The 20053-nt window shown below is 34.1% G+C and overlaps 1 protein-coding gene, 1 long non-coding RNA gene and 1 pseudogene across 6 annotated transcripts in view; 1 reads left to right on the top strand and 2 right to left on the bottom strand.

The window, feature by feature from the left end:
• Window positions 1-20053, bottom strand: part of LOC141460492 (uncharacterized) — a 32536-nt gene that overhangs the window by 5138 nt on the left and 7345 nt on the right. For 3 of the 4 annotated variants that reach the window (XR_012462072.1, XR_012462073.1, XR_012462074.1), the window contains exon 2: window positions 3431-3667. The exons of the other annotated variant lie outside the window; for it this stretch is intronic. This is a non-coding gene — a long non-coding RNA (uncharacterized lncRNA). The remainder of the gene's footprint in view (window positions 1-3430; window positions 3668-20053) is intronic. 4 annotated transcript variants of the gene reach the window in all.
• LOC141460488 (proton-coupled amino acid transporter-like protein pathetic) overlaps window positions 9845-20053 on the top strand; it is a 31823-nt gene continuing 21614 nt past the window's right edge. For both annotated transcript variants that reach the window (XR_012462070.1, XM_074140518.1), the window contains exon 1: window positions 9845-10002. The gene's annotated coding sequence lies outside the window, so the exon portion shown is untranslated. The remainder of the gene's footprint in view (window positions 10003-20053) is intronic.
• Window positions 12066-12147, bottom strand: LOC141461534 (U4 spliceosomal RNA; annotated as a pseudogene).

Raw genomic sequence — 20053 nt, 5'->3', positions numbered from 1 at the left:
ACCTTCTTCTTTTTTTTCAAGTCCGTTTTAAATACAAAATAATTAAAACGAAGTTAAAAATAACCTGACAATAGATAACATTCATTAAAGTTATCGTAGTTATTATAGAAAATTATTATTTTTAAAGGTCATCTAGCACTTTTAATATATATATATATTTTGTAACCTTCAGCAGAAAATAGTTTTTAATGATAAAACTATCAAAAGTTTTTCCGAATTAGAAAATAGTTTTTTAATTTAACAATCCCTTACAAGGGTTTTGAAGGAAATGCTAGAAATGGGTGTGCAGTGTTGCAACTTAACTGCTAATCATTTAAGGCAGGCTCAAACATGTCCAATCAAATTCACTAATATTAGGCCAATGAAAGGAAGGGGACTAGCTTATTGGTTACTAGATTAAGAGTAATTACATTCTGATTGGTTAGCCGCCAGATTCCAAATCTTTTTCGGTTTGCGGTTCCCTATATAATCGGATTTTTTTTTCCGCGGCGCCCTTAATACATAAGATTTGTTTCTAAATTTTTGACTTTCTTGACTTTCCTTTTCAAAAGCGATTTCCCATTTAACAGCGAAAAATTAAAAACAGATACTATTTTCCTTGGGATAATATAAAATATCTAATTTCAACTGTTTCGGTTAATATCCATATCGAGTATATCCACAACCACCATTTGGTTAGGTTGGTTGAAACAATAAATTAAACACGTATTTTAAATCCACAAACAATTTATTGAACGTCCATTGATGATTAACATTATTAAAATTATTAATGGGATGGTTTGGACTTGATGTTCACTGCACAGCTTCTCAAATCTCGGAATAAAATTGGACATGGCTACACCTCATTTCTTGTCGAATTGTTTAATTGATTATTTCGCGGCGCCCTTATGACGGCACCGCGGCGCTCCGGGGAGCCGCGGCGCACACTTTTGGAATCACCGGGTTAGCGTATATACTGTATTCCAAGGTGGAGATCCCGAGTGGGATTCGAATCCAGCTGCTGGCCCCTCATATTTTCTTTTCCTTTAAGCTTCTTGTAGCTAACTATCCGTTAATGGACATTGTGACGGGAGAACATTTTCAGGAGGCCGGCAGTGCATTGAAAAAAAGCTCCGGACGCCAATGACCTTAGATGTTGACGCACCCTTTTTTTTTTTAACCTTAAAGATTCATGAATAACCAGCAACAAAGAATTAAGTTTCAATAATTTCCTCATTCAAGATCCTCCCCTCTTTTTAAAAAAGGTAAAAGTTGGGTAATTTGGGTAATCCCTGGTTACCAGGAAACTCCTACTCCTTCACTAAGCGGTACATCTCACAAACCGAGAACAGGGAAATGGAAACGAGATGTACAAAAAAAAAAAACATATTGTAAGTGTCAAGAAAAATTGTAATTACGTAATCAATGTGACGTGTGCACACCATATTTTTGGTGGGGGGTGGACACAAACAGATGCTGCGTCTTAAAATGGCTATTTCCGGTGATAATAAAATTTCTCTATTTGACAAAAATTGATCGCAGTACTTCCTGTTTCACTGAAATCAGCGTACGTGCATCCAATTAAGAAAATGTATGTACATTTGAATGTATATTATGTAAGTTTGTATGTAATACTCATAAATTCTTAAACAAAGAAGTTATTTTCTTTTATATACCTATCATTAAAAGAAGTTAGAATTTTGATTAAATGAACTGGAAAAAACAAACCATTTTTATGAATTATTCAGTAGTTTAGTAGCAAAGAAAATTCTGTAACATTTGATTACTTTAGTATTGTTAGTTAGTATGTGAGTTATTGTTTTTAAAGAAACACACTGACAGAGTTACGTATTTAATTCAGTATCTTTCCATATACTAATTAACAATTAGCTAACTATTTGTCATACACTGCCAAGAATCTTTGAATAGAATTATTAACCGTGTATAAATTTTGTTTTTTCGTTAAATATTTTTTAATTTAGTCCCAAAAGAGTTGCTTTTACAAAAATTAGATTCTCTCTCTCTCTCTCTCTCTCACTCTCTCTCTCTCTTATTGTATCCTCCAAAAAACTCCCAAAATGGAAAAAAAAAAATCAGTCAGACATTTAGAAGAAAATGTTTCTAGTAAAACATTGTAGTTAGTGTTGGTCTAGTGGTCACGAATGTGGCTTTGAATGTAGAAGGTTGTAAGTTCAAATCCCGCGCGCAAGTAGTTAAATTTTTATTTGTTAGAAAAAAAAAAAAATTATTAATAAATAGTAGGTATGCTTCTATTCGCGTTCACGACACACCCTTAGGCTGGAAACATAGTGGAGCGGCGAGCAAAGCGGCGATGATAGCGAGGAGCAAAGCAGCGAAATCAAACACAAGTAAACATATGGGACCGCGCATAGTGGCGAGCAAAGCGAAGATAGAGCAACTCTATCTATTTCTAGTTTTTGTTTTTGCCGCTTCGCTCTTCGCTATCATCGCCGCTTTGCTCGCCGCTCCACTATGTTTCCAGCCTTAGGCTGCTGGAAACATAGTGGAGCGGCGAGCAAAGCGGCGATGATAGCTGCTTCAAATCAAAGAGAGCGACGAGCAGCGAGCAAAGATTCGCATGCAGATAGTGACGAGCTTAGTCGCGTTCTCCTTTTGACAAAACAAGATGGAGGGACTATTTTTATATGAAAATTCTTCGTTGAAACTTTGGTATTAGCAGCAGCTTAGTAGTAGGAGCTGCAGTGTACATGACATAAATAAGTCTAGAAATGAACTTGGTGAATTTCATCACTTGTACCAACAACTTCGGGAGCATCCTGGCAAGTTTCATGCGTATTTTCGAATGTCTTTATCAACATTTGATTACATACTAGCCTAGTGTAACCCCATTAATCAAAATCAAATTTTGTTGTTTTTTAGTAATACAACTCATAACAAGAGTTAGGCACAATATAGAAAAATTAACCATGTAGGTTATTAATTAAATACAAATCTGTGTAACCCCATTAATCCTAGCAGTTACTTTAAGGTTAGAAAATCAAAATAAATAAAAATAAAATAGAAATATATGCAGATAAAAAGAAATTAGTCAATTAAAAAAAACAATAATTTTATTAAATCACTACTCCATGATTTGTCGTAAATTAATGTTGTTCATCTGAAAAACTGGAGTAGTACGACGCTACAGAAGAAGGATTGGAGAAATCGTTCTGATCAGAAGTAGTAGGACGTGAAAATTTAATTTAATTTTGCCTAGTATTTAGATGAAAGTTAGCATTAAGGGATTGAGAACCAAATTAAATGTAGCAAAAATTACCTGAATTCTCCATTAACTACTAATTGTTAATTAATTTAAACTATTAATTATTAAAAACTATTGTAGCTTCACAAATACTATGGCCCCACAGAGGTTTCTTTAAACAAACTAAACCAATAAATATATCAATATCCATAACCTTTGAAAAATAACCTTTACAAATTGAGCGCGATGAGAGCGAAGAAATCAAACATGTCATAACGCTTTGCTCCACTCTCTATAGATAGCGTTGCTCTATCTTCACTTTGCTCGCCACTATGCGCTGTCCCATATGTTTACTTGTGTTTGATTTCGCCGCTTTGCTCTTCGCTATCATCGCCGCTTTGCTCGCCGCTCCACTATGTTTCCAGCCTTAATCGGTAGTTGGTGGGAAGTTTAAGCTGCTTCGCCCTGAAAAAAATTTGGTGATTACTTTACCTAATTTCTGGACTCGTATTTTCAAAATTATAGAACTGTAATTGTTGCATTTTTGTAAATCTTTGTCTAATTATTATGTAATTTATTTTCGTGACTTTAATTAAATGCTGAAATAAGTGGGAGGTGGGGGGGGGGGGCTGCTCAATTTGTAAAAACCGTATTTTTAGACCTAACAGTTCTCAAAACAGATATTTCCGTTGTGGACTCAAAATTCGAAACTTTTGTTGAGTTCGCCGTTACTTCCTGCTACCTAGAAAGGAAATTTATTACAGAATTTTTTTTTCGTACCAATTTTCACTATCTACGGAAAATGGAAGGTTATATTTCTAATTAGTGACGCCATATTTTCCTTCGGTAGTAATATATCACATATAATGTATAGTGAAAATGTTTTATCGCATAGTTTTTATAATGGTGAGCCAATCTACATTCCTAAATAACGTAAACATCAATTAAAAAAAAAACAAAAAAAGACTAGCTAATATTTTATTACGATATAAAATTGCTGTGTAATGTGTCCAACTCACGGAAATACCAACCGAGATGAAAATTGTGGAGGCTGATTTGGGAAATTCCAGACAAATTCTTTTCCTTTTTTCCTAAAAAAGAAAATTAAATTTTCTTGAAATGTAGTATTTTTTATTTTTACTAGAAAAGATAACTCTATATTATACGAGGGTCGTTTGAAAAGTCCGTGCAAAAATAAAAACTACTTAATTTTTTGGGGTAAACCTTTTTATTTTTCAACATAGTCTCCTTTTAGGCTTATACACTTCGTCCAACGCTGCTCTAGTTTGTTGATCCCTTCCGAATAATAGGATTTGTCCAAGTCTGAAAAATAGCTATTCGTTTCTGCAATCACCTCCTCGTTTGAATAAAATCTTTTTCCCGCCAGCCATTTCTTCATATTGGGGAACAAATAGTAGTCCGAGGGAGCCAAGTCTGGGGAATAGGGGGGATGTGAAACGAGTTGGAACCCTATTTCCATTAATTTTGCGACCACAACTGCTGAGGTGTGAGCTGGTGCATTGTCGTGATGGAAAAGGACTTTTTTGTGGGCCAATCGTGGGCGTTTTTCTTGCAGCTCGGTTTTCAAACGGCCCAATAACGATGAATAATATGCACCTGTAATAGTTTTACCCTTTTCCAGATAGTCGATGAGGATTATTCCTTGCGAATCCCAAAAGACAGTCGCCATAATCTTTCCGGCCGAAGGAACGGTCTTCGCCTTTTTTGGCGCAGATTCCCCCTTGGTAACCCATTGTTTAGATTGTTCTTTGGTCTCGGGAGTGTAGTGATGTATCCATGTTTCATCCACAGTGACGAAGTCCTGCGGATTCTTCTGGAACAGCTGAAAACCGTCCTTGCAACACTTCACACGATTTCGTTTTTTGGTCAAGCGTGAGCAATCGCGGCTTCCATCTTGCGGATAGCTTTGTCATGTCGAAATGTTGATGCAAAATATTATGTACCCGTTCATTCGAGATGCCCACAGCATTAGCAATCTCACGCACCTTCACTCTTCTGTCATCCATCACCATATCATGGATTTTATCAATGATTTCTGGAGTAGTAACCTCAACAGGGCGTCCAGAACGTTCAGCGTCACTTTTTGCCCATATGGCCACTCCGAAAATTTTGAAACCACTTATAAACTGTTCTAATCGAAGGTGCAGAGTCACCATAATGTTTATCAAGCTTCTCTTTAGTCTCCTGAGGTGTTTTGCCTTTCATAAATTAGTGTTTAATCAACACACGAAATTCTTTTTCGTCCATTTTTTTGAAAATCACTCGACTTTCTCGATTCAAACGAATGCCAAACACAAAGAAATAGACCGATCTGGCTGAAACTTGGTGTGTATTCTTCCAAGAGATGCTACTAACTAAACATAACCTCGATACGCGCCAGTGGTGCTATCTCTCTGACTTTGCACGGACTTTTCAAACGACCCTCGTACTTATTCACTTGCTTCAATGAAATATATTGGTGCTGATGAGACGAGACGTAACTGCTCCTCCCTGGCCCAGGAACCTCATTATTGGGAGATTTCTTAATTTAAAGACATAAACTCTGCCATGAATAATTTTACATGTTCATTTTCCATTAAAATTGTGGAAAACTCGTATACGTTGCGTTACATTCAAACGTATTTCCGGCAAAATGATATTCTGGTGAAATTTCGATTATACATTTGAAATGATTATTGGAAAAAAAATAAACTTTGTTTATTATTTAGATATTTTTTAGAAAATATATAGTTAAGTTGGCAGTACTGGATAGTACTGTTCATTCCATCCGTCGTAGCACGTATGTTTTTATATTCCTGCCCGGTTTCAGACTATCATGCATCGTCAGAGGTTGATACTAAATCGATTTCAACCTCATTTTAAACTCGAACTACTTTTCATAACTTTTATTTTTTTTTTGCCCCTTTTGTCTTTAAGCAGAAGACGAGTGTTTCCGTTCCCGAATAAGATACCTCATTTAGGATTTTGTAGTTCAATTACCTGTTAGGAAAAAGCTATGTAGCTAAACGAGATATTTAGAGTTAAATGTTGGTTTCGTTTGAAACAGCGAAATCTTTAACTTCAAATATCTCGAAAACTACTCGATAGATTTTGTTTATATTTTACCTGTATATGGAGACCACTTTTGTCTATAATTGTGTAAAATTTCATAAAAATCTGTTGAGTAGGAAACGAGATATTTAGAGTTAAATTCTGGTTTCATTAGAAACTGTCAAATCTTTAACTTCAAATATCTAGAAAACTACTCGCTAGATTTTGTTTATATTTTACCTGTATATGGAAACAACTTTTGTCTATAATTGTATAAAATTTCGTAAAAATCTGTAGAGCAGGAAACGAGATATTTAGAGTTAAATTTTGGTTTCGTTAGAAACTGTCAAATCTTTAACTTCAAATATCTAGAAAACTACTCGATAGATTTTGTTTATATTTTACCTGTATATGGAAACAACTTTTGTCTATAATTGTATAAAATTTCGTGAAAATCTGTCGAGTAGGAAACGAGATATTTAGAGTTAAATTTTGGTTTCGTTAGAAACAGTCAAATCTTTAACTTCAAATATCTACAAAAATACTCGATAGATTTTGTTTATATTTTACCTGTATAAGGAGACTACTTTTGTCTATAATTGTATAAAATTTCGTGAAAATCTGTCGAGTAGGAAACGAGATATTTAGAGTTAAATTTTGGTTTCGTTAGAAACTGTCAAATCTTTAACTTCAAATATCTAGAAAACTACTCGATAGATTTTGTTTATATTTTACCACTATATGAAGACTACTTTTGTTTATAATTGTGTAAAATTTCGTAAAAATCTGTAGAGCAGGAAACGAGATATTTAGAGTTAAATTTTGGTTTCGTTAGAAACTGTCAAATCTTTAACTTCAAATATCTAGAAAACTACTCGATAGATTTTGTTTATATTTTACCACTATATGGAGACTACTTTTGTCTATAATTGTATAAAATTTCGTGAAAATCTGTCGAGTAGGAAACGAGATATTTAGAGTTAAATTTTGGTTTCGTTAGAAACTGTCAAATCTTTAACTTCAAATATCTAGAAAACTACTCGATAGATTTTGTTTATATTTTACCACTATATGGAGACTACTTTTGTCTATAATTGTATAAAATTTCGTGAAAATCTGTCGAGTAGGAAACGAGATATTTAGAGTTAAATTTTGGTTTCGTTAGAAACTGTCAAATCTTTAACTTCAAAAATCTAGAAAACTACTCGATAGATTTTGTTTATATTTTACCACAATATGGAGACTACTTTTGTCTATAATTGTATAAAATTTCGTAAAAATCTGTCGTGTAGGAAACGAGATATTTAGAGTTAAATTTTGGTTTCGTTAGAAACTGTCAAATCTTTAACTTCAAATATCTAGAAAACTACTCGATAGATTTCGTTTATATTTTACCACTATATGGAGACTACTTTTGTCTATAATTGTATAAAATTTCGTAAAAATCTGTCGAGTAGGAAACGAGATATTTAGAGTTAAATTTTGGTTTCGTTAGAAACTGTCAAATCTTTAACTTCAAATATCTAGAAAACTACTCGATAGATTTTGTTTATATTTTACCACTATATGGAGACTACTTTTGTCTATAATTGTATAAAATTTCGTAAAAATCTGTCGAGTAGGAAACGAGATATTTAGAGTTAAATTTTGGTTTCGTTAGAAACTGTCAAATCTTTAACTTCAAATATCTAGAAAACTACTCGATAGATTTTGTTTATATTTTACCACTATATGGAGACTACTTTTGTCTATAATTGTATAAAATTTCGTGAAAATCTGTCGAGTAGGAAACGAGATATTTAGAGTTAAATTTTGGTTTCGTTAGAAACTGTCAAATCTTTAACTTCAAATATCTAGAAAACTACTCGATAGATTTTGTTTATATTTTACCACTATATGGAGACTACTTTTGTCTATAATTGTATAAAATTTCGTGAAAATCTGTCGAGTAGGAAACGAGATATTTAGAGTTAAATTTTGGTTTCGTTAGAAACTGTCAAATCTTTAACTTCAAATATCTAGAAAACTACTCGATAGATTTTGTTTATATTTTACCACTATATGGAGACTACTTTTGTCTATAATTGTATAAAATTTCGTGAAAATCTGTCGAGTAGGAAACGAGATATTTAGAGTTAAATTTTGGTTTCGTTAGAAACTGTCAAATCTTTAACTTCAAATATCTAGAAAACTACTCGATAGATTTTGTTTATATTTTACCACTATATGGAGACTACTTTTGTCTATAATTGTATAAAATTTCGTAAAAATCTGTCGAGTAGGAAACGAGATATTTAGAGTTAAATTTTGGTTTCGTTAGAAACTGTCAAATCTTTAACTTCAAATATCTAGAAAACTACTCGATAGATTTTGTTTATATTTTACCACTATATGGAGACTACTTTTGTCTATAATTGTATAAAATTTCGTAAAAATCTGTCGAGTAGGAAACGAGATATTTAGAGTTAAATTTTGGTTTCGTTAGAAACTGTCAAATCTTTAACTTCAAATATCTAGAAAACTACTCGATAGATTTTGTTTATATTTTACCACTATATGGAGACTACTTTTGTCTATAATTGTATAAAATTTCGTGAAAATCTGTCGAGTAGGAAACGAGATATTTAGAGTTAAATTTTGGTTTCGTTAGAAACTGTCAAATCTTTAACTTCAAATATCTAGAAAACTACTCGCTAGATTTTGTTTATATTTTACCTGTATATGGAAACAACTTTTGTCTATAATTGTATAAAATTTCGTAAAAATCTGTAGAGCAGGAAACGAGATATTTAGAGTTAAATTTTGGTTTCGTTAGAAACTGTCAAATCTTTAACTTCAAATATCTAGAAAACTACTCGATAGATTTTGTTTATATTTTACCACTATATGGAGACTACTTTTGTCTATAATTGTATAAAATTTCGTGAAAATCTGTCGAGTAGGAAACGAGATATTTAGAGTTAAATTTTGGTTTCGTTAGAAACTGTCAAATCTTTAACTTCAAATATCTAGAAAACTACTCGATAGATTTTGTTTATATTTTACCACTATATGAAGACTACTTTTGTTTATAATTGTATAAAATTTCGTAAAAATCCTTAAAATCCGTCCGGCTATATCTTTGAGGTTTCATGATAAGTTATATTTTAGGCAGAAAGGCTATCAACCTCCCCGCGTGCATCAATGTATATAATATACCTTAAACTATATACTTATATAAGGTACGAGATTATTATTATGTGCAGACATGAGGAGGACGGCAATTGAAGGAAGTGGGCCCTTTGTGCAGATATTAGCCCTCAGCCTTCAAGTTTGTGTGACGCTGAACGAAGTATTCTACAGACTGACAGACTAATTTTAGTCTGAGGTGGACCTCAAACCTTTGTAGTTCCGACGAATCTTGGATGCTGGACATTTGACCACGATCGCAATGGAAAAAGGTTTTTTGTTATGAGGCACCTTTTATCTTAGAATACATAATATATACGTCGATATAAAGTAGGGTAAAATGTAATTGAGTGGTTTTCGTCTTTTTTTGTTTTGTTTTATATACGCTAAATACATAGTATATAAAGAAGCACTAGTGGTAGGGGATACAGGTATATAAGGCGCAAGGTCGCGGCGATGCGACCCAGTACTCCGCCAGTGTTAGATCAGAACGGGCAGCGCGCTCTAGACATCCTACGGTTTCCTCGTCGACTCTCCTAGACCAGCAGCGAAACCCTCCTTTGATTTCCATTTACTATCGAGTAAGTACGTAAAGAGTTTAATAAAACCCAAAGCAACGAGTATAGAAATTTATCGAAGAGTTCCATTTTAAAAATGGGGGGGGGAAAGCAAAAAATAATTAATTTTTAGTCTTAGACAAAATCCGTTAATTGAAAATAAAAATTACGTTAATACAGTTGTACCAACTTTGTTTTGTAAACACAAAAAACCTGATGTCAATACTTAGATCTCATTTTTTCGAGCTCTTTTATTTTTTATTTTTTGGGTTCATTGATGTTTACATACACAGTTTGCTAAAAAAAAAAAAAAAAATTGGAGGGACTAAGTGGTTCTTAGAATAGGGTATTTCCGGTGTAAACGATATGGACAATTCGGCAAGATTATAATTGAAAAATGGAAAATTGTTTTAACTCCCAAAAAAACATTTATTAATTTTAATATTTTAATTTATTAATATGGCCAAGCGAATATCTTCACTGTGTGTGCCATCATTAGGTTAACCGGGCTGTGGTTGCAGACAATTTTGGCAACTTGATGCTGAATCTGTTGCCAGATTTTATCTCCATTTGCGCTAGTCTTGATTTCTTTATTTATTTAATCTTAAAATCTATTAATTTCGTCTAATATTTACCTCCATGATGCACTAAGTGACAAAGATAGCAACTAGTAGAGAATTCTCATGTCTGACGTTGTTTTCAATCTAGACGTATTTGTGTAGTAATTTTTTTAAACCCTTAAATATAAAAGATAAGACATTTCTAAACCATTTTACATGTAAACCATTGTTTTGGCGAACGATTTATACGTTCAGTTTGGTAACTAAAATTGATAAATTTTTATTCAGCTTCCGGCTTTGAAGCCGTATTGTGATTGAACAGTTTGATCTGGCCAAAAACTTTACAGATAGTTGTGAACATTGTACTTACCTGGGACTTTTCAAATAAAATGATAATAATGTTAATAATGACATAAAAATAATAATATTCGTTATTATAACTTTAGCAATAATAATAATTAAGAATGAGCGAATTTTAGAGATATAGGGGATATTAAAACAAATTAATAAATTAGTTAACTGTTACTTCCAGTCGGCCGTTTTCGGTCAAAACATTATTGAGCACGATGTTAGTAGCATGATGATGTTATCTAAAGCGAAATTTATTTAAATTTGTTATGTTAGTCCAATAAAATACTACCTTGTGCAACGTAAATTGTATTAGCTACAAGCGCCACAGTAGCCGTGTGAGTTGAGGCAAGACCCGCAATGCTAAAATGTATTGTTGGTTAGTAGGTTCGATTCCCGAGCTTCTATACTTTGTTTTTTGTTTAAATGGTTAATAAGAAAACTTTTATAGTAAAGTATGTTTAGGCGGTTATAGGCTAGCTAAGGTGTATTGCGGTACTAGTCTAGGCCTTGGATTTTATTTAATGGTTAATCTTAAATTTATAGTAAAGTATTTTTGCTAACTACTTCTGTCCGCGACAGCTGATTTCTTCCTGCAATTATTCAGAAAAAAATTTTATTCCATTTTTATTGATTGCATTTTAATCTGTTTTGTTAGCATTGTTAACAGACATTTTGCGTAATTTTAATTGCTCGTAAAAAATTACGTGTTTTAATTTAAATTAAATTGGATTTGATGACCATTGTAGTAGCAATGATTATTTGTTTCACAATTTTAGAGAGAGAGATAGAGCTATGAAATTAAGAATAGTATTATTTATTTATTGAGGAAAGAGGCATGAACTAACCGACCTTTAGTGAAGAGTACTCCGGATATAGGGCGAGGCCCTAGCAAGGTCATGCGACACCACTATCTATAGTTCATATCAGTTTTTTTATTAACAACTAAATTCAGGAAATAGTTTAGTACGAAACATGAAGATCAGGTCACTGAAAACTTGAGACGATTTTCTCTTATTGAAAATAATGTTCCGTCAAACAATTCGGTGTGCTTAAAGATTGATAATTTTTTAATAGTGGGGAGCGAAATAGTTCTCTCAGTAGAGATAAGGAGTCTGGGATGTGTTTCCATCTGCTTGGCTGTAAGATTGTGGTCATCTCTTCGGCGCTCCTAACCTTTACTTGGTAAAAGAGTTTCAACTAGCAATAATCGCACCTCAGGAGGCCTTCATTGGTTACCATATTGCCACTGCGCAAGATCCAGTAAAGCTAAAATGTATTGTTGGTTAGTGGGTTCGACTCCCGGGGTCTAGGCTTTGGATTTTATTTAATGGTCAAGTAGAGAAATTTACAGTAAAGTATGTTAGACGGTTATAGGCTAGACCCGCAAAGCTAACATGTATTGCGATACTAGTCTAGGCCTTGGATTTTATTTAATGGTTAATATGAGAAATTTACCGTAAAGTATGTTAGGAGGTTAGAGACTAGTCTAGACCCGCAATGCTAAGATGTATTGCGGTACTAGTCTAGACCTTGGTTTTTATTTAACGGTTAATATGAGGAATTTATAGTAAAGTATGTTAGCCGGCTTTAGGCTAGACCCGCAATGCTAAGATGTATTGCGGTACTAGTCTAGGTCTTGGGTTTTATTTAATGGTTAATATGAGGAATTTATAGTAAAGTATGTTAGCCGGCTTTAGGCTAGACCCGCAATGCTAAGATGTATTGCGGTACTAGTCTAGGTCTTGGGTTTTATTTAACGGTTAATATGAGAAATTTATAGTAAAGTATGTTAGCCGGCTTTAGGCTAGACCCGCAATGCTAAGATGTATTGCGGTACTAGTCTAGGTCTTGGGTTTTATTTAACGGTTAATATGAGAAATTTACCGTAAAGTATGTTAGGCGGTTAGAGACTAGTCTAGACCCGCAATGCTAAGATGTATTGCGGTACTAGTCTAGACCTTGGTTTTTATTTAACGGTTAATATGAGGAATTTATAGTAAAGTATGTTAGCCGGCTTTAGGCTAGACCCGCAATGCTAAGATGTATTGCGGTACTAGTCTAGGTCTTGGGTTTTATTTAACGGTTAATATGAGAAATTTATAGTAAAGTATGTTAGCCGGCTTTAGGCTAGACCCGCAAAGCTAAGATGTATTGCGGTACTAGTCTAGGTCTTGGGTTTTATTTAATGGTTAATATGAGGAATTTATAGTAAAGAATGTTTAGCTAGTCGCCTCTGTTCTCGACCCCAAATTGGGTAGATGGATGTAAAGAAGCCCGCTTGAAACAATAAGCAGTTACTTCACTTTACTTTACCTTTACTTGGACTCTTTCAGTATCCAGACTATTACGCCAACAGATCTCAGGGACGGTGTAACCTAACTCAAAACTGACTGATTTCATCGAAAGTTCCTGGAAATGATTTTGTGATTCCTTGAAAGGTTAACTAGAAATCAATCAGGATCAATCTGATCCCTTTTCAATGCTCACATCATGTTTTTTGTGGTGTATTAAAACGATATAGGATATCGTGATCGATTTGGGTAGCCATTGAAGGCGTTTACCTTGAAGAAATAATGTTCTTAGAATCTTCAGCACTAGATTGAGGGCGACTATATAAATTAACGGTGTAAGGCAAGTAAGCGGAAGTTGTGCCTATTTTAGTGCCAAGGAGATCCTGAAAGCGTACATACCTCTATGGCAGGTGAATTGTTTCTTCCTACCGAGAAGGCTTTCAGCGACGCCTAGCTCAAATCAACCCAATGGAAGTATACCCACTAACTTGCGGGCACTTGCTGAGCTCTGTGCGTGGAAGAAATGTCTCGGGACCACGTGGGAATTTATGCTAGCGACATTTAAAGAAAAATCCCTGGATCCAGAAATAATTATTAGAATTTTAAACTTATAATGGAATAAACCTTTCACATGATTAGAATTCAACACCCTGTGCCTCATAAATATTACTATTTATAATGCCATTTCCGACAAGGTCTTTGGAAGCGAAAAAAATAAGCTTTACTATCAGAAACCATCACGCGGATGCGATCATACGTAACCATGACCTATATTGTGACATTTTAACACAGCTGATGATTCGAAAAGTTGCCGGAAACTGTCATGCAGATTTTGAACTTTAAGTTTTCTTCTGAAAAATAATTTTTTAGTTATTAACCTTTTTTTTTGTTAGAAGTCTAATCAAAGGGTGTGTGTGAAGGGGGGAATCCTACTCTTAGACCGAGAGAGAATCTAAAGGAGAGACGGATTAGGAGAGATTACTGCGCTGAGTAACTCGCTTGGTCTAGTCTGAACGACTCAAATGATTCTCTTCCTCATACAAATGAACTAATCATTTGATGAACGTAATTTAAACTCATTGTCCACTAATTTACCTATTATCCCCAGTTATTCAAACATCAAAGATCCGTTCTTTTTTTTTTTTTTTTTTTCATCAAAATGTTCAGATCGCATCAAAATTCCCCCACCAATCTTTCGAGTTTTTCAAAGAAAAAAAAAAAAAAAAAAAAACATTTTACGTTTTGAGTTTCCCTGGGATCTGGGGAAAAAAAATGGTTTTTCACCAAATTAGAAGTCTGTGTGGTTCGCATCACTCAAAATAAGCGTGTAAAGTCACTGGAAATTGTTCAACATCCGGTTTAGAAGTTGACTTTTTCTTTTTTTCGTATTCATTCTGGGGACCCCCATCCCCCCCCAAAAAAACGCACTCGAGACTACGCAATACGAGTTGCACAACTCGCGCAAGTCACTATTAATGAGAACGAATTTGCTTGATTTACAAGCAACGCTAAAAAATTTATATTATTTATATGTTTTTTAAATACGTATGTTATTTGAATATTGATTGATTTTAAGTGACAAACAGACAGCTGTACATTTATGTAACCATAAAAAAAAAAGAAAAAGATAAACTACTAACTCACGTTAAAAACAAAAAATTTAAAAAGCACATAAACGTTTATCACTTCAATTTCACTCATTGAAATGCTAATTTTATTTTATTAAACCACACAAACACTGTCATTTGTTTTGGTTTTTCCCAGTTATAATACGGAAATCCTCATGCAATCAATAAAAAAAAAACTGCATAGTTGAATTCGCTTTTGAAATTGACTTTGAATTGGCTGCAAGTTAGATACTTAATAAACTCTTTTTTATAGCTAGAATAAAATTTTTGTATCATCGCAAACAAAAAAAATAGCGTGCGATTTGTAGGGGGTCTTATGTTCGAAACAAAGGTCTCCTTTTTATACTCGAAATAAAACTACAAAAAAAAATTATAAAAATAAAACAAAAACATTCTCTGAAAACTACTACAATTACAAAAAACTGATAAAATAAATATCTAGAGCAAGTGGTTTAACCCTAATAACGGTTTACATAGTCCATAATTATTGATTATTTAATTAAAGACAAAAATTACTTGAAAAAAAATAATATACTGTAATGACAGTCGCGAAAAAATTCCATTCATTAAATTTTAATTACTATATATTTTTTTAATAATTAATTGAAAAAAAAAAAAAACGAACAGAGAGACAAAACAAATTAAACTTTGTTTGTGTTATTGTTATTATTTTTTTTTTTTTGAACATTTAATCTATTGTTTTGTTTATTTTCATTTTATTGTTCGTAATAATGAAACTGTTTTTTGTTTTTTTTAATTATTTCTAAAATAGTTTTGACCACTAAATACTTGGCCTTATATAATTAGAAAATTAATGCAATAGTTAATTCAAGTAGTTTTACTGTTGCAATTATATTTACTTTTTAGAGGCAGGTGTTGGTCTAGTGGTCAAGAGAGTGGCTTAGTGTGAAAGAGATCACCGGTTCGAATCCCGCGTATGGCTACTTTTTATTTGTTAGAAAAAATTGTTTATAGTAAAGTATGAGCTTGTTGCTCCCCCGTCCGCGACACCTAATTGGTAGTTGGACGTTAAGCTCCCGCCTGAAAAAATAAACGACTACTTTACTTCTTAGAAATCTTTTGGAATTCCATATTATTGCATGCAAAATGATAATTGTAAAGAAAGAATTTTTTTTCTACGAAAGATTTGAGCCCCTCGTCCCAGTAATTTTTTTTTGGGGGGGGGGGCCTTTTGTGGTTAACAAATTAGCCATATGGTATTAATATTGGTGGGGTAACATTAAATTTTTATGTTGTTGTCTCTAATAAATTTGACTATATCTACATACAGATCGTTAGTTTGGCGGTTTAGAATTGTGGAGAGATGTGGCGGGAGTGGAAATTTAGCTTGGATGATACGTTGCCAGAGGATATCAGAGGATACTGTGGGCATGCTAGGATTAGGTGATTAGCATCCGCTATGGATTCCCTATCGCAGGGACATATTGGTTCTGTGTTAATGCCAATTCTGCCAAGATGATGTGGAGAATAATTGTGGTTGAACCTTAACCTAGAGATGACTCCATAAAAGGGTCTATTCTCATTATGGAGGTGATACCACGGTTTGGTAGGGATTCTAGGCTCTATAGACGCGTAGAATTTTCCTTTGTACTGCTGAGAGCTTATGTATTCTGAGTTCCAGATGTTGTAACAAGATTTTTTTGTGTGGTTTTTTAAGTCTGAATGGACTATTGAATTTATGGAAAGGTGTGGTAGGTTTATCGCGTCTTTCGCTTTGGCATCAGTCAACTCGTTCCCTTTTAAGCCGGAGTGCCCCTTAATCCAGATAAGGGTTACCTTCTTGGCTGAAGTAACTTCTTCTAATAGTTCCCTTGTTTCTAAGATTAAATGGGATGCGTTAATTCCGGGGTGCTTGATTTTTTGGAGTGCACTTTTACTGTCTAATAGAATCACCACCTGATCTGCGCTCAGAGAATTCGCGTAAGCTAAACTCTTGTTTAGAGCTACCATTTCGGCAGTGAATACAGACGCTATTTCATGAAGCTTGAGCATTTGTCCATCGTTTTTTTGGGGGTCGTACACCGAGCAAACAACCCCATTCGAGTTTTTGGAACCATACGTAAATATTAGGTAGGCATTTGGGTAATACTGATCTAGTTTTGAGAGGAGTTTGGTGTTGTTTATATTTTTAGGTAGGGCATTATCATAGGAAAAGAAATCAGTGAACACATTATACGAACTGTAATTTTATTAATTAAAGAGTTAAAATTGTGACTAAATATTGGAAGAAGTTCAGCGATCATGTCAAAACTTGTTGACGTACAGTTTAAAACGGAAATATTCGTGCTTTTTTTTGCCTCCAAAATTGGTCTGTCTATCTGTGGAGTGTGGGCCAGCTGAACTCCGTAGAAGCTTCAAATTTGATATTTAGCTTAAATTCACTAATCCGGAAACGCCTTTAAAACTTTTAAAGAATATTAAGCATCCGGAAGTAGCCTCTTTACGCTGAAAATTCGATTATAAAATAAACATTGATAGCCAAAATGTTTTTTTTTTTTTACTGGTAAGGCTAACAAAAACGGAAACACTTAAATGGCTGCGGAAATAGCACGCTGAATAAAACAAGGTAGAAAAACAAATAAATACAAAAATAATGGAAAATGATAAATAACGAAATAAACAAGTTTGTTTATTTTAAATTTATGATAACTTATAAAAAACTTAAAATTGGAAAACCTTGTATACTTTATCTCGTGAAAAATAAAACCTTTAGCGTTGCTGCGCATACAGGAATTTCCCATTTTCTTTCAGTAACTAATGGCTACTCACAAAGTTTTTTTTTTTTTTTATTGCAATCAATATCATTTAAAATAGATAAAAGAGAGAAAAAGAAGAAAATATTGGGAAATTGCTGTCCTTGGCTTCCCAGGAGCACCTGTAAGAGATCCCTGACCATCTGGAACTGGAGATTTGGGGAAAATTACCCTGGTGTTAGGAAAACCTTAATCAACTTGTAACATGTCTGTTGCAGGCCACCTACACATCCATAACCTGATCATAATATAATCCGAAAATGGACTGACTGTTAAACCCTGTATAATATGTACAATGTACAAAGGAAAATTCGACGTAAAAGTCATTTCACAACAACAAAAATCTCCTAAAACTAGAAAATTCTCGGTATGAAAACTACGAGGGTCGTTTGAAAAGTCCGTGCAAAGTCAGGGAGATAGCTTTACTGGCGCGTATCGAGGTTATGTTTAGTTAGTAGCATCTCTTGGAAGAACACACACCAAGTTTCAGCCAGATCGGTCTATTTCTTTGTGTTTGGCATTCGTTTGAATCGAGGAAGTCGAGTGATTTTCAAAAAATGGACGAAAAAGAATTTCGTGTGTTGATTAAACACTACTTTATGAAAGGCAAAACGCCTCAGGAGACTAAAGAGAAGCTTGATAAACATTATGGTGACTCTGCACCTTCGATTAGAACAGTTTATAAGTGGTTTCAAAATTTTCGGAGTGGCCATATGGGCACAAGTGACGCTGAACGTTCTGGACGCCCTGTTGAGGATACTACTCCAGAAATCATTGATAAAATCCATGATATGGTGATGGATGACAGAAGAGTGAAGGTGCGTGAGATTGCTAGTGCTGTGGGCATCTCGAATGAACGGGTACATAATATTTTGCATCAACATTTGGACATGACAAAGCTATCCGCAAGATGGGTGCCGCGATTGCTCACGCTTGACCAAAAACGAAATCGTGTGAAGTGTTGCAAGGACGGTTTGCAGCTGTTCCAGAAGAATCCGCAGGACTTTAAGCGTCGTTTCGTCACTGTGGATGAAACATGGATACATCACTACACTCCTGAGACCAAAGAACAATCTAAACAACCAAGGGGGAATCTGCGCCAAAAAAGGCGAAGACCGTTCCTTCGGCCGGAAAGATTATGGCGACTGTCTTTTGGGATTCGCAAGGAATAATCCTCATCGACTATCTGGAAAAGGGTAAAACTATTACAGGTGCATATTATTCATCGTTATTGGACCGTTTGAAAACCGAGCTGCAAGAAAAACGCCCACGATTGGCCCACAAAAAAGTCCTTTTCCATCACGACAACGCACCAGCTCACACCTCAGCAGTTGTGGTCGCAAAATTAATGGAAATAGGGTTCCAACTCGTTTCACATCCCCCCTATTCTCCAGACTTGGCTCCCTCGGACTACTATTTGTTCCCCAATATGAAGAAATGGCTGGCGGGAAAAAGATTTTATTCAAACGAGGAGGTGATTGCAGAAACGATTGGCTATTTTTTCAGACTTGGACAAATCCTATTATTCGGAAGGGATCAACAAACTAGAGCAGCGTTAGACGTATAAGCCTAAAAGGAGACTATGTTGAAAAATAAAAAAGGTTTACCCCAAAAAATTAAGTAGTTTTTATTTTTGCACGGACTTTTCAAACGACCCTCGTACATTCAGTAGTCGGTAAACAATTTTACCAAATCCTTATTGCCGTTTCCTCTGATGAAAAATTGAAAATTCCCCCCACTATTGCAATACTACTGTTTACGAATGTTTTTCTTACTTACGTATTATTATTATTTATTTTTTATGATTTAAGGCGCGTCAACATCTAAGGTTATTGGCGCCCGGAGCTTCTTTCAGTGCACTGCCGGCCTCCGGACAGAGTGTTCTCTCGTTACAGACAACACTGTCCATCACCGGACAGTAAACTGTAAGAAACTCCTAGGAAGAAAAAATCTAAGGGTCAGCTGCTGGGTTCGAACCTGGGACCTCCGCGTGGAAGTCCAGTATGCTAACCCCATAGCTAATCCCTTCCCTTACTTACTTACGTATTCTTTTTTTAAAAAAAATTATTTCTAATATTAAATTTATGTATGTGACAACCAGAATGGTTTCATACTGTAAAATTTAATACTTTTGTAATCTTTATAATATAATAGCGAATGATTACGATATGGCAGATATTATATAAGCAAATAAACCACTTCCCTTTAACTCGCTATTTTGAAAAAAGTCGTTTTTGTGAACGAGATTTTAGTTCGATTAATATCGATCATATCAAATTTTTACCGGAAATTAATTTTTACTTACAGATAATAAATAAACAAATAAATAGAAATTAAAACTAGCCGTCAACAAAATGTTTAATAATTTAAAAACCCTCTTCACCATATTTTATGTATTGCGAAAACCATCTACAATACAAATCTCCTCTAACAATACAGTTATGTGAAGGCTCTTTATATATATATCAATA

Source organism: Rhodnius prolixus, unplaced genomic scaffold (assembly GCF_049639745.1).
Source record: "Rhodnius prolixus isolate KJV_2025 unplaced genomic scaffold, Rpr scaffold_6, whole genome shotgun sequence".
NCBI classification, from domain to species: domain Eukaryota; kingdom Metazoa; phylum Arthropoda; class Insecta; order Hemiptera; family Reduviidae; genus Rhodnius; species Rhodnius prolixus.
This window is presented reverse-complemented; position numbering and strand designations above follow the sequence as displayed.